The sequence below is a fragment of the Dromaius novaehollandiae genome, chromosome 2 (genome assembly GCF_036370855.1).
Source record: "Dromaius novaehollandiae isolate bDroNov1 chromosome 2, bDroNov1.hap1, whole genome shotgun sequence".
Lineage (NCBI taxonomy): Eukaryota > Metazoa > Chordata > Aves > Casuariiformes > Dromaiidae > Dromaius > Dromaius novaehollandiae.
This window is the reverse complement of record NC_088099.1, coordinates 20,918,461-20,933,688: the sequence shown is the minus strand read 5'-3', so window position 1 is coordinate 20,933,688 and position 15,228 is coordinate 20,918,461. Positions and strand designations below refer to the sequence as shown.

General features: G+C 44.4%; 1 non-coding gene across 1 annotated transcript; it reads right to left on the bottom strand.

Annotated features, from left to right (window-relative positions):
- Positions 1 to 14,927: 14,927 nt before the first annotated feature.
- TRNAN-GUU (transfer RNA asparagine (anticodon GUU)) lies at positions 14,928 to 15,001 on the bottom strand. The gene has a single exon. It is a non-coding gene; the product is annotated as a tRNA-Asn (tRNA).
- Positions 15,002 to 15,228: the final 227 nt, after the last annotated feature.

Genomic DNA, 15,228 nt, shown 5'->3' with positions numbered 1-15,228 from the left:
AGTGGGCATTTAAAACACTGTACTTCTCCCCTTCCCGCAGGTACAGCTCACAGCACGCCTCCCAGCTCAGTGACTGTGGCTGCTTCCCAAGGTGTCCTTCCTGTGTGGGATTCTCCTCCCGCAAGCGCTTGTTCATCCCCTGCCGCAGCTGGCTTTCGGCTGGCGGCTTTACGCATCAGTGAGGCTCATGACCTCACATACGGCCACTCTCCTCTTTGACACTTTGACATCATCATTTAAAGACTGGTGTTATCATGGCAGGTGCCTGAAAGCTGTAACGAAGAAACTGTATGCTTTTACATTTTGAGATGAACATTTACTAAGCACAGCGCAACCAGTTGGCTCCTAATCTGTGGAAACCCACTGTTTATGTTCTGGGAAAGGCAAAGGATTTGTGGTCAGTTACTGTACTAACCAAGGAGAAGGAAAAAGCATCTATAGCTCGTTGCTGAAGCTAGCAGCAAGTGCAATTAGAGCTGAATGAAAGCAGTGATACAAAACAAGAATGATCAAAGAATGGTATCAAGTAAAAGGAAAAGTAAAATATGCCTTTACTTTCTTAGAGAAAAAAAAATTTGTATTCATATTACATGCAGCCCTCAGGCTGCTGGCAAGATGCCCCTACAAAAAGATAATATATTGCTGAAAGCAATAGACTGGGAAACACAAATCTTAACAATAAATACCACACAGGCAATGACAGGCGAGCTCCCTTACAAGCCCACCCACCTTTGTAACAGACTGAGTGACCAGGATCAGGCACCTCCTGCCTCCAGCTACCCCCTGCAGAAGGAGAAGTAGCTGGTGCGCCTGCTACAGCTCACAGGAACTCCAGAGGAGTTAGCTGGGAGGCGGCGACCAGGTCTCGAAAAGCGACCAGCATCCAGAGGCTCCAGTGAGGTGGAAACCATCACCTGAGCCCAAGACAAACTCCCCACACACTCTCCTAGTGGCATATGAATCTGAAAGTAAGGAGCTGACTACCTCATCACCAGGAAATCTCTAAATCTAGACTTCTTCTGCGAGTGCCTCGAACTACTGCCACTGGGAGATGGCAGCTAAGCAACCCCAGGCCTGTTGCATGCTGAAACCCCGAGTCTGCTCTAGCAGGTGTGCAGCTACCACGTACTCGCGGCACTGAATTCAGCCTAAAACACAGCAGCAATGACCATTTCCCTTCAAAGATGGAGATGAGGTGCCCACTATAAAATGAATTAAATTTTTGCCAGGCGCCAGCAGCAGCAGCAGCACCAAAAAGCAAAAGAGCGCAATTCGGATGCTCCTCCCAGGCTCAGAGGACTCAACCAGCAGCTCCAGCTGCCCCAAGGGGCCTTGATGCTGGGGGGGCCCATCACCCGCAGTGAAGCACTGCTCGAGCCCCACAGCCATGGGGGCACACGCAGGGCGGCCGCTCGCCACTCAGCCACCGCCGCTGGGGCTGCGCGCCAGCCCTCGCCTCTCCGGCGACCACCGGCCTCTGCCACAGCTCGCCCGATCCGCTGCAGCTCAGCTTTCCAGGCTAATAGCGGTAGCGAGTGGAGGCGCTAAAGTAGGATACTGTAAGTTAGCTCTTCGATTCCACGCTTGGCAAGGAAGAGGTCCACCACTGCTCAGACATGGCCTGCCTCTCCAAGCATGTCTCCCCTAGTATTCTGGATTATATTTTCAATCAAGGAAACCAATGATTTCATTTAAAAAATTGACTAACAGTTTTACTGGGGGCCTATGGTATATAGTGCTCCTTCCCATTAAGTCATGCTACTGTTTCCGGTTTTATCATTTTCAAAATATTAATGATCTGTATTAAGCTGAGAAAAGGACTCCAGCTGCTAAAATAATTTTAAATAATTATGCCATTTACCTGTCTTTACTTTAAATCAAATTTGTGAGGAAAACATGACAAAAGGAGATTTCCTAGAGAGTCTTCAGGAATCGTCCTGGCTCTTTCAGATGCATTTTTGATGTTAAAATGTGTAAGGTATTCTGGCACAATTTAAACTCAACCTATACAAATTCTTGCTAAAATTAATATCAGGAGTTCTTATCAAGAGCACACACATTAATTTAGAAAAACAGCATTGACATATTTAGAGTTTCAAAGTTACGTTTCAAAGCACAAGACATCCAAGCTCATCAAGGTACGCAAACCACATGCATTCACAACCATGTTATTTCTAACAAGAATTGGTAACATAATTGTAAAATTGCATTTTGAGATGAACTTTTAGCAAACATTCCTGCATTTAAGACCAAAATATGGTTGCCAAAGTATTTCCATTAATTTATATTCAAATTAATAATTAAAACATTTTCAGACAAATGTTGTATTAGTCAAATTATTTTCAGGCACACTGATACCAAAATAAAGAAAGAAATATACGTACAATGACTGTTCATTCTACTGCTCTTCACTACTTTTTACTACCTCATTTCTGAGTGCCATCATGTACCTAGACATATAGGAGCTATGAAATGCACTTACAATTTATTGCCTATAATTAATTACACTCACGATCATTTACAAGGAAATAATTGTACCTATAAATGGAGACCTTTTAAAAAGAACTGCATATAACTTCAAAATTATATGCTTCACTTCAACCTGCAGAAGAAGCTGCTTCTTCAGTAATGTAACGTTAACAACTCCCATGACTTTGTTGTGAGTCTTGAAACGTTTGTTGATTTTCTTAAAAGCCTCAGAGCTTGGAATGAAGAGATTATGTGAAAAACTGAGCTTTCTTTTAACAAAATAAATATCCAACCTCACAGCTCTGGAGAAAAGGATGAAAATGATTCTTGTGAAATCTTAGGACTCAAAATGCAAAAGACAAATAAAACATTCTCATGATAATGTTTAGGCTGACTGCTTGATTTTGTGGCCTATTTCGCATTTTCAATGATGAACGTTAATAATATGGTGTTATTAAGTATATTAATAGTGGAGTTTTATACAAAATATTAAACACTTAAAATTTTTGGCTTTATATATTCAGACAAAATACAAAGCAAAGCAAAAAAGCAGTCACCCATCAGAATCAGAAGAATCCTTACAGGGTAGTAGAGCTGAGTTTCTTCTGCATCCATATCAATAACTCGACACAAATTCCATTGCTCATGCAAGTCATTGTGAAAGGGAGAGGTGATTAAATATAGTGAGGTCTTTGTTCAGGTGGATTTGTTCAGGGGAAAACAAAATGGCAGTTACTATCAAACCCCCTTGTTTAAAAGAGTGAATTTGCCATTTTTTCACATCTCCGTGGACTGGAACAACAGAAATCCCCTAAAGCAGGAAATCTATTTCCCAAAGCTTTTTTTTTCCTTCGCTTGTTTTTTTTTTTTTTTTTTTTTTTTTAATCTAAGGCTTCCATTTATTTTAAAACAGGATTTTTAACTTCTCTGGTGCAAAAACCTAGACAATGTCAACCCACACACTGTTGTCTTGTTGAGTCGGTAAACAGACAGAATTAAACAATAGGCTAAGTGAGAACTTTCTCCATTCATCTTAATGGACTGTTAATTATGACCACTTAAATGCCCACAGTGTTAACCAGTTCACTGCTGACTGGATTTCACCAAAAGGTGCAGTTTATATACTTTGATTTATTGAAACATAGGTAGACGTAAAACTCACAATCAATATATATTTAAATGAGCTAAACAATTAATAAAACTGTGAATACAGATTATACAGCCAGTTGAAAAGTCTAATCATCATCTTCTGAAGGTTCTTCTTATTCTTTTTAAGGATTTGGGCAAAGCAGTGTTTTCAGGGTCAATAAAATGTTGTTTGTAGGGTTCCAGAGATTAAAACAGAATGGTGTTGATTTTGGAGTATTTTCTTCGATCAGCAGAAAGGCCAGTAAAGTGTAGTTAACTAATTAATATTGCACATCTTAAGTGGTTTGGCAATATATAATGTTAGGATATAGTACGGCTGGTTGATTTTTTTAATTTCAGAAATTTCTACAGAGCTGTATGAGAAATCAAAGAGAATCTACCTTAAAAAGTCAGGTAAATCTTGCAAAAATTTCTCATAGCTTTTAATTATTCCTGCGTATAAGCAAATGCTACTAACGGAATTAACAGACAGAGTTACAAATGGAATCACTCCTCTGGACATAAGTATTATAGAAGCATTTGGGGGGGGGAATCATAGTGGTTTTAAAATAATTTAATGGAATAGACCAACGTTTGGAGTATGGTCCTGAGAGAAAATACATTTTTAATATTTTATGTACCACATAAATAATAATTTCAAAAACTATTTGAATCAAATTAATTTTGTACCACTAATTTATGCTTTTCAAAACCTCTAGGGCTAGTTTCTTCTCTCTTGGGCAAACGGATTTGGTGTAACATATATGGCCTTAGATTTCATGACCTGTTTCCCCACACTCCCACTGGCTTCAGTGGCTTTTTTAAGGGATGCAATACAGCCAAAAGGGATGGAGTCCATTTCTTCTGTTCACACCACAGGTTTTCAGTGCTGACTGCTTCCTGCTTGCGCAGACCCCAGACTGGGGACAGGGAGATGTATTAGTAACACAATGCTTGCCCACATTTTCATTTTAATACCTATAATACAGCAATCATCTGCAAAAGTATGCTATACTCTGGCTAGCAAAGGGAAAGGCAAGTGTTCATAACATTTAAAATATGCAAACATATGTTACATACTTTGTGATGATCCCAGTCTGTGCTAGTGGTTACAGTCACTGCAATTACACTGCTCTTGGCTACCATTACAATGTAGATACTCATTTTTCCAGTATAACTGTTGTTTCCAGGGGACATACAACAGCCAACACACCAAAACATTGTCTAATGGTTAAAAACCAACAATACATCTGCCAAGAAAAGCAGCTCTGAACACAAAACAATTTTTCAAAACCCCGAGAACCCCCAAACTGTTTGCGCTTAAGCGTGTGGTCAGTTTTCTCAGTTTAAGCTCTTTAAGGTAGTGATACATATTTTTAAATAATAAGTAGTTTTAAATGAGCAGTCAGGCCCATGCGGTCAGCGTGTAACGTTAGCACGAACACAGTATGTGGGCCAGCGCATCGGGTCTACCACCACTCGGGAGACCCCCCTGATAGTTACCATAGAGATAGTAGGAGCCACAAAGAGCTTCGATCACATTACTGGCTGGGAGGGGGTCAATTTGTATGCGTGAGCCCTGCTGGGATTGCAAGAATGCAGAGGAGGACAGGAAAGATAATAGAGAGAAAAATAAGTGAAGAGCGAATACAAGAAAAGAGGGGGGAAAAAGAAGAAAGAAAAAGGACAGAAGAGAGGGAGGGAAAAAACAAAGCGAGTCAGGGATCTCGGACGCAAAAGCCAGCAGAGAGACCAAGGGAAAATGAAGAGAGAAGGAGAACAGAGAAAGCTAGTGAGAAAATTCATCTTGCAAGAGACAGCGCTCTTGTCACTCACTGACAGGAAACGCTGCCTCCAGAAGAGCTAATTCACAAGCATTGAGAGTGGGCAGGAACAGCAGGGATGCCGGCACCACCTGACCTGCGCTGCAAAAAGTCATCACAAAATGCACTGAACAGTGGCGAAGAAAGGCGACGGCATCGCAGGCGGAAAGGTGCTTTTGTTGCGTTATGCCGGTGGCTGTACGCTGGGCACCGATGAAACGCTCACCACAAAAGCAAACAGGTCTCGCTCTCCTTGAGGCTCATCAAGCGACAATATTAAAGGCTTGGGGTTTGACAGGTTTTGCCTCTGACATCTGTGAGTCCCTGATGCTCCAGCGGCTGCTCTTCCTTCCACCTTTAGCAATTGCTTCAGGTCTCTGGGAAAGCCAAGCCAGCCTCCGATTCCTCAGCTCGTGTGTGCTTGCCTACGCTTCTTGATATGTTATTTTATATACCATTAAAAACACAGACAGGCCTTTCTAAACTAATATGACATCTAGGTCCCTGCTTCAAAAAGGCCAAACAGAACAATATTTGAATTGCTGTCTAAAACAGCAGGCTATCCAAAATCCCCCACCCCAGAAACAACTGCTGGTGGGGATGCGCAAGGACTGCTGCATCATCCCAAAACACTATCGCTCCTCCACAGATTAGTAATGCCGTGGCCAAAACCTGCTCATCTTTCAAAAGCATCCAAACAAGGTCAGAGAGAGAGGTAATGGGATTCAACTCATAACCCTTAATGCTTAAAGACAAAAATCTGATTTTGTGGCATGTTCGGTGGGTCCTATGCCTCCCAAAAGGTCAAGATAATAAGGAAAGTCCCACTTTGGGGGTCTCAGCTATGCTGCAGCTTCTCCCTGTGCTTTGGCAGCAAACCTTCTATGTGCGCCCGGGCAGGCAGAGCTCTGCGATCTCGCTCTGCTACTCGGATTCAGCATCCTCGTGTCAATACTCATGCGGATCTCCTTCAGTGCTACAAGAAATAACCCCAAAGCTGGCAGAGCAGAAAACTGATGTTGCAAACAGCAGCTTAATGGCTGAGTTACAGGTGATTTTTTCCTCAAGAGAATGATGATCTGTTTTTTTCTAAAATGCACCTCTTCTCATAGGAAGCACCACAGTAGCCCTCACCTTCAGGACTACTCCCTTCAGTCCCCTGAGACTAAGATTCAGTCTCCAACATTTTCTCACAGAGAAACAGATTCAAGTATGTTCAATGAAGAACAGCATGGATTCTGGAGAGCAGCATTACTCACTACTGCCCTGCTGCACTATCGTGTTCAGGATATTACATAGACAAGACTAGAACTGACTACGCAAGTTGGGTTTTTTTAAATTAATTAATACTATTTTTGTATCATTCCACTTTTCAAGCCAACTGTCAAAACAACCATAAATTAGATTTGTCCCTCATATATTACCACCAAAGTCAGTGGAGTTACCCCGAGTTCAACAGACTTGACCTCAAGTTAAAAGCACACAGATGTCTGAGTAACAGCAAAATTACTGAACTATATTTTAAAAGCCACTAGAAATGCTGTAAAGCAGCATTTCCATGTACAACAGTTGTCACAATTTTAAGAAAAATGCATTAGGATTTTAGCTAAAAAAGCCCTCCAAAACAACACAAAGAAAATTGAAAGAATTTTATTCAGGAATATAGTCTTAACATAAATGTGTAAAATGTAGCAGGAAAATTGCACTTATAAAATTAGAAAGTGCCTCTGTAGACCCTTAAGTCTCTTATGCATAATCCAAGCTCCCACAATCTCCTGTGCATTAGAACTACTCTTTCTTCCTTGCAATTTATAATACAGAGACATTTATAAAAGAGACGGTAGTGACCCAGCCACAGATAGATGGAAGGATTTCAATTTCTGGTCCCAAACCTCCACCTCTTCCCTTATCACCACCACACATGTCGTGGAGCCTCCATCAAACAAGCCTAGGAGTTTCCCTCCAATCCCTGCCCAGCCGCAACAGCCTCATCTAAGACTGCTGAAGTCATTAAGAATTTTATGAACAACTACTGGCCAGATGAGTCTTCATTTCCATATCCCTTACAATTTTTTCCACTACAAAAAACTTTCCAAAAGCTGGGTAATAGGCCCCAAATGGTTCTTTCAGCACTAATGTGAACTGGAAACTAAAAAAATCCTGTCCAACAGGTAATTTGTACAAGTCTCTTAAATCTTGAAAACTGGGCTATTCATTTTCTAATAATAAATCTTTACTGCAGCTAATCTTATCTTCTTTCCACAATAAACTCCTAATTATTACCTTTCCAGCCAGCGTATCTGTGATTTTAAAGTGTGTGACAGCAGTAAAAGAAACTGCTAGATCTTATGCCTAAAAAAAGGAAATATTTTGGTTAGGCATACAGAAGAACCTTATTTTTTAAGCTATGAAAAAAATTATATAACGGAACAAGTTACAAACTGGGAGTGAACTACTCATAACAACGAAGTCAAGGACAGTCGCTGCCGTTCCTGCATCTGACAGGCTGACCTCTGTGAGGAAGCTCCACCTTCTTCTTCAAGGGACTTAGATTGCCCAAAAGCAAATGAAAGAGGAAAAGTACTTGTTTTTTTCATTTTAACTTAAAGCTGGTCAAAACCAGAACACATTGCCAGATACTAAAGCCAAATGAATAAAACATTTTTTGCAAATATTCGTCTGAATACAGAGCTTTGTACATCAATTAATTACTTGTTTTATCTCCCATTTATTTGCAAAGTACCTGAGGGCCACCAACCATGTGAGGCCCAACAGTAGCCAGCACAGTGTGTTTAATGGCACAGAACTTGTTTGTATCACTTCTACTCTGCTGATGCTAAGCAGATTACAGAAAAAATTTAAGATAAGTTTTGAGCTTCAGAGTATTTTGCCCAAGAAAAAACATTGTCAAATAAACTCTGTCTCCAAATAAAACTGAAGATCTGAACTGTGAATAGCAGCTACTTGTAACTGCCTGTTCCCATTGAGCTATAGAACAAGAAATATTTAGAGAAATAATTTGGCGAGTAATCTGAACAATAAATGTCTGAAAAAATCAGAAATGTTTGCAGGTAATCTGTGAACAGAAAAGGAGACCAAAACCGATCTCTGTAGGTTTTCTACCATTTTACCACACCACTTCACAATGACCTTTTTATCAGTGTCACCAATTTAACTACATTGATTTCTAAACAGACACGGTTACAAACAGCCCTCAGCTTGTCGAACCAGTGATTTCTTACCAATATATGCACCATCCTATTAAGCACTTACGAGTTGTTTGCAGAGCCTGGTGTGGAAATGACCCAACAAGAAAACAAAATAATCAGACTACCCTGTCCATTCAGAGTAAAATATGAGATCGCTAATTCCTAAGCCCTCAGTTTCTTGCAAGCAGCCAGATTTTCCTTGCTTTTCTGGACGGTGTGGCTGGCAGTATCCTGCACCTTTCCTCTGCCTGTTTACCTGTGCATAGCAAGGCACAGGCTGGTTCTCGCATTTTATCACCAAAGCTTATGATGAGGGTAAAGGAATATAATATTTAACAGAGAAAAAAAGTCTGAGCCTTTCTCATATAACAATGCTTTAGGTATATTAGATATTTATAAATAAAGCCTTATTTTACCAAAATATTAATCCGTTTCTCTTTTCCTGTGAATACATTTATTTCAGGCAAATACATCTTCTGAGTCATTATTAAACTGACAATTGTAACTTACCTGCCTTGGCCATATTTCTTTGTCCTTTGCATTTTACAAATAAAATAAAAAGGCATCTCTCTCCAGTCCTCATTTGCACCACATTTCCTCTCTGGAATCCTACATACCTTTCCCACATAAACTGGAGTTTTATGGCATTTAAATGCAGATCCTTAAGCTTTCAACAAATTTGATACGGTTTTCCTCTCTGGGCCCTACAGCAATCACAAAATTCACAGGATTATTTAATCTAGTTGAGATCTTCCTGTTCCTTAGATAACACTAGCAATTTGAGCTAACAAAGTGGTGTTTTCATTTTTAGCATGAGAGATATCTTTTAAGAAGTCAGTGTCAGCTTTTCAGGGCTATTGTTTCCAGCCTATACTTTTTTTTCCTTACAAACACAAATTTTTAATTTTTGCCTCTGATGGAGCTTGTCATTTGAATTTTAGTAATTTTGTTCTCTCCGTTGAGATTTCTACATGCTCCAATCATATAAAATGACTAGTAAGCTGCTTGACTTCATGGTGCCTTCTGATCCAAATGATCTCAAGAAACACTGTACAAACATCACCACTCCTATGAAACAGATGATAAATATGCATTTATGTATCAAGCCATGGGGTGAGGATGGCACTGAGAAATTAAAGCAGAAATGTTCAGATTCACCAAGAAAATCTGTATTAAGGTATTGAAATAACCAGGAATTGTGTATGCAGCATGTGAAAATATAATAAAATTCAGAAACTTTACTAATACAGTCCCTAGCAAGAACCTTATCATTAGCACCTAGTTTTAGATATTTGCCTGAACTGATATTTATCAGTAAATGAGTAAAATCAAGCAGTGCTGTCTTGCAATCCTGTTTTTTAATTTTTAGTCAATGCTCTCCAGCCATCTCTGCATTATTCTTATTAGTTGTCTTTGGCCTTTTTTTTTTTTTTAATCAGAGTTGTTTCTGCTGAGCCTATCTGCAGAAGGAGTAGGTCCAAAGTCAGCAAACAGCAAAAATAAAATAAATAAATAAATAACCACATGGAGCAAACCTGAGTCTGTGCATCTGAACCACTGACTTACTGCCTCTGCTTTTACCACAAACACTCCTCCATTGGTTGTTGTTTTTTTTTAAAAATAATTTATTTTAAAATACGTAAAGGCCTGATCAGCATCAATGGCCTTAAAATTCTTAGTTAAAAAAAACCTATTTTGCAGTTACATGAAAACAAACAGTGTTTGAAACCAGCATGTTGTATTTGTTTTCACCATCAGCTTGTTAAAAAAAAAAGACAGCTGTTAGTCCATTTTAGTAAAAGTGGAAAAAATCCTGGGGACTTTCTAGCCTAATTTCAGCCTAGAGTGATTTTTATGGCCAAACAATGAATCTTTAGACTAATAGTTCATATCATGAATACACAACTAACTCTCAACCCAGGGCCCAATCCAATTTCCAGGATAATCAGCAGGAATATCTCCTTCGACTTCAGTGACAATAACAACGCAGTGTAGCATTAAAAATACAAAATCTTTACAAATGTATTCTTGGGGAATACCAACCAATTGCTTGTTTATGTTGAATGAGCTCTAAAAGTGTTTTTACAGTATTGCATGTGACTTATATTGATGCAAACAAATCAATATAAATCGTGGGTAAAAGAAAGCACCCTCACTTAGAGAGGTACTAAATTTCCAGACCGCAGTATGCATGTTATGATTATTTATTACCATCGCAGGCAGATGAAGGGCTGCGGTGTTCCCTCCAGTTTCATCGCTCCGTGCCAGCCGAGTTCTGCGAGGGGGACGGTGTTAGACACGGAAGGCTACAGTAATGTTAACTATGCTGTTTCCCTCCAACATCCATTTTGTTCCAAAGAAACACTTGCCAGAGATTAAAATATTCAAGATGGCTGTTTTCTGCACCCTTTCTGCGAGCTCCAGCTTTTCACGTTTCAGATGCTCCAGACCCGCATCTGTGCTGCGAGCACGAGTGTTTCCCTCCACACCTGACCTGCCCCGAGCCACGGACACCGGCGAGAGCTCGGCGGGCACCACCTGAAACCCGCGCTGTTGCCGGGGCAAAGCGGCGCCCGCCCCTGGGGCGCTGTTTCGGCGGGACGCCCCCGGCCGCCCCGACCCGCAGCCCGCGCCGCGCCGCGCCGCGCCGGGAGGGGAAAGGAGGGGAGGGGGCGGCGCGGCCCGGGGGCACCGCCCGCGCCAGGCGGCGGCAGCGGCGGCTCCGCGGCCGCGTCGCCCGCACCTGGGCTTCCGCGCAGGCACCGCGGCGGCGGCCGCCGAGCAGCTGTGGCGTGGGGTGGGGCGGGCGATGGCCGCGGCCCCTCGCCCCTCGCCCCTCGCCCCTCGCCCCTCACGGCGCCGCCCCGCCCGCCGCTCAGCGATGCCGGGCCCCCGCCCCGGCTGCCGGGCGCAGCGCGCCGCGCCCGCGGCTCCGCGTCGCGGGGGACACGGTGGCCTTTTGTTCATCCTTGTTGTGTTTCCCCCGGCGCCTCCCAGCAATTAGTCGCGTGAAAGCATACACGGGGGTCAGGTTGAGGCGCGGGGCCCGCAGCCGCCCGCCGCCCTCCCCGCGGCGCTCCCGGGGGAGCCGGCCCGCACGGCCCGCAGCGCCAGGGCAGCGGCGGCCTCGCAGCGCCGCCCGGGCGGGCTGCCCGCACCGCAGCCGTCGCGCAGCGCAGCGCCAGGCGGCTGCCGGCGGGTCGCAGCCCACGGCGGCTTCGCGCGGGGCCGGGGCGAGCGGGGCCGCCGGTGCAGCGGCGGGCGGCGATGAGGCTGCGCGCGGCGGCGGACAGGGAGCTCCCGCCGAGCTGCGGCGGCTCCGCGTCTCTGCCCTCGGCTCCGCCGCCCAGCGCGAGCCGCCGCTCCGTCCCCAGGCAGGTATCCGCATCCGAGCGCCAGCGCGAACAAAGAGCCACCAGGCATCGCCTATTACCCTTATTTTTACACGTATTAATTGTGCTGTGCACACAAACACCAGCCCGGCTTGTTCTGGCGGTTGTGTAATTCTTGTTTCTTTCGACCATTTCAACAGCATCTCTTTAATCTCCAGCTGCTTTACAAATTGATGGTTTAGATAGATAAATATTAATGCCGGAATTCAGCTCGGTGTTTGTTAAGAGGTCACTTTGAATGTGTCAGCTTTTTCCTAAAAGTATAAAATGATGCAATCCTTTATTGTACTTAACAGTATTTCTCCTAAATTGAATATAGATAAATGGATTAATTGAAGAACCAGGTGCTTTAACTGTATACATTACACAGCTCTTAAAAGCTTTTTGCATGGCTGATAACTGAAAGCTTCAACGACCTCTAAAAAAGACCCCCAAACATTTAATACAAAGCCTCGATTCCATGTCTTTTCCCCAAAATGTATCAGGTTTCCCCTTTTCTGCAACCTTAATCGTAATTAGTTAGTGAGCAGATGGGATGAGGCACTTTCCACGCACAGTCTTTCCGCTCCCACAAAATGAGTTTATCAAGCACTGCCTGAACGTCTCTTTATATTACTGAACATAGGATGTGGCACTTGAAAGAGCGCCCTTCTGTATAGGTAACCCTCGAGCACAAGGCGTGTGCTGCGTCTATTCTAACACTCTGGCGTGTGCACATTTACACAACACCATGCAACAACTGAAAGAAGCGTTAACAATCCTCGTGGTCGACAATAATCATCTCTATAAAATCCATCCTGGGACTTGGTAAAGACAGCAAGACTGCTTGATGGTCCCACGATCGGTTGTCTTTCCTCCTGCAGTATCGGTTTTGTAAATTTTAGCTCCTAAATTGCTACTAGCTTTCTAGTCGTTGCTGCTTTACACTCACTCTTTTTTATTACTGTTAACTTTTAATGTCTACATGGTAGGGAGGCAATGCGAACAGAGACAGAAGCAGATTTTTAAATTTCTATCCTCCTACGATGCTTTTGCTATCGGGTTTGATCCCTTTACTGCAAACAACATGTAAATAGCAAGAAAGAGATTTATTTAATTGACTCTGGTTAAAATAAAATTCCACTGTTTTGCAGGAAACATTTATGGGTTAAGTATTGCTAACGACACTAGATGGGTCCTGCAGTGAACTACACGTACCCTGATGCTGGGCACAAGCTGCCAATTTTTCAAAATGTTTTACTGAAATGTAAAAGATCCAGATGATACAAAAATATGTCAGCGAATTGCTGCAGATACAACACGTTAACGATTTAGGGTTTATTACTTTAAAATGATTCTTGAGTGTTTCTAAATAAATGTCTTTCCCCAGTATCTTAGCTAGCAAGGGCCATATCTTGTCATCAATGGTAAATCAATGGCATAGCCTGACCTTTAACAGGGCTCTATCCTTTATTTAAAACAGGCGAGTTGAAAAGAAAGAGATCTGTGAAATACAACTTCACTGAGGCAGGAGGGATTTTTAATATGAATTCTGTTTTCTATAAACTGTAAATAGATCCTAGCAGACTTTGCAGAAGTTGGTCTGGAAGGCAGCCGTATTTTACACGACCGAAATGCTCATTTGAATCAGGTCACGGGCTCAGATATGGCGAAGGTGCCAACTTCTAATTGATACGTTTAGGCGAAGCTCCCAACGTAATTGCTTTTAACATTCATTTATGCAAAGCGGCTTCGCGCGGGCTGGGAGAGCCCGGCGAGGCAGCGCAGCCGCGAGCAGGAAACGGGCCTGAGGAGCCCTGCTGCTGCCGGCGCCAGGGGGGCCGCCCGGGGCGGCGCAGCGCAGCGCCGGGGCGCTCCGCGGCCGCGGCGAACCTGCCTGCAACCATCCGGGCAGCTGGAAGCGGGGCTGGCTCGCCTTTCTACCGACTCTCTCGTGTAAGATTGCTCCTTGGCGTCGTTTCTTCCCGACGATTTTAGCACCAGTTGTGAAGGCTGTAAAATTGTGCTGCCTTCGTCCATCAGGAAGAGAGAAAGAGAGAGAAAAAAGTTGTTTGTGCGTTTTACTTCTAGACTAATGAACAGTGACGATAACAACGATAATCATATAAAACACTAATTACAATAATCCTTTCTGCAAATGGCATCCCCCCGCCCCCCCCCCCCCCCGGAGCCTCGGCTCCAACCCCGGTTATCCGACAGTAATAGCTCAAGTAGCAGAGTGCCACAAAGCCAATGCCTCCCGAAGCAAATCCTAATTACTCCGCATCATCGTTAATTATTGTTATGCAGTTCAAGTAAGATATTTGCGTCTTCCGCTGCCGGAGGAAGGGGTAAACAAACTCCCCGAGACACCCCCTCGCAAGCCTCAGTTCAGAGCTGGCCACGGGGACCAAAACCGAGCCGCAGGGCTCAGCGCTAGCGCGGCCCCTTGTCGCCTTCCGGGCGCGGGGGTCGGGTGCCGAGACTGGGTCTCGGCAGATGCGGTGCCCGGGGCACCCAGGGCCCTGGGGAAAGGGGCAGCGGCGGCGAGGCATGAGGAGCTGGGCGGGGGGCGGCGGGACCCTCCTCCGCCAGCGGCTTAGCTCGCCGGGACAGGGAGGGAGGGAGGGCCGCGACCCCGCGGTGCCCGGGCCAGGGGGAGGGCGACGCACGCCGGGAACCACTTCGCCCCGCCAGCGCAAGGGCGTCGCAGCGGCGAGATCGCTCACTGCCAGGGCGAGAGGCGGGAGGGAGCTGCCTCCGCCGCAGCTGGGGCCGCCGCTGCCGCGGCTCCCCTCCGGGGCCCCCCTGCTCAGCAACACAAGGCGCCTGCACAGCCGCCAGCGCTAATCTCACATCCTCCCCCCGGCGCGCACACAAAACGACGGAGGGCTGCGAGGGGAAGTGGGAGAGCTAAAAGAGGGACGCGTCCCTGGGTGGGCTCGAACCACCAACCTTTCGGTTAACAGCCGAACGCGCTAACCGATTGCGCCACAGAGACTGCCGCTCGCAGCTTTTTCCACAGCGCAACTCACGTCCTCCAGCCGCGCCGACGTACCCTGCCACCAAACTAAAGCCTTTTTCTTAGGAGCTCCAGCTTAGCTAACTATGGGCCAAAATATACCAAAACAAAACACGTACAAAAATGTTATTTGCATATTACAAAATATTATCGGAGGGGAGAAAAAACAGTGCAAGTGACAGGTTTTCTTCATTCACAAATCAGAG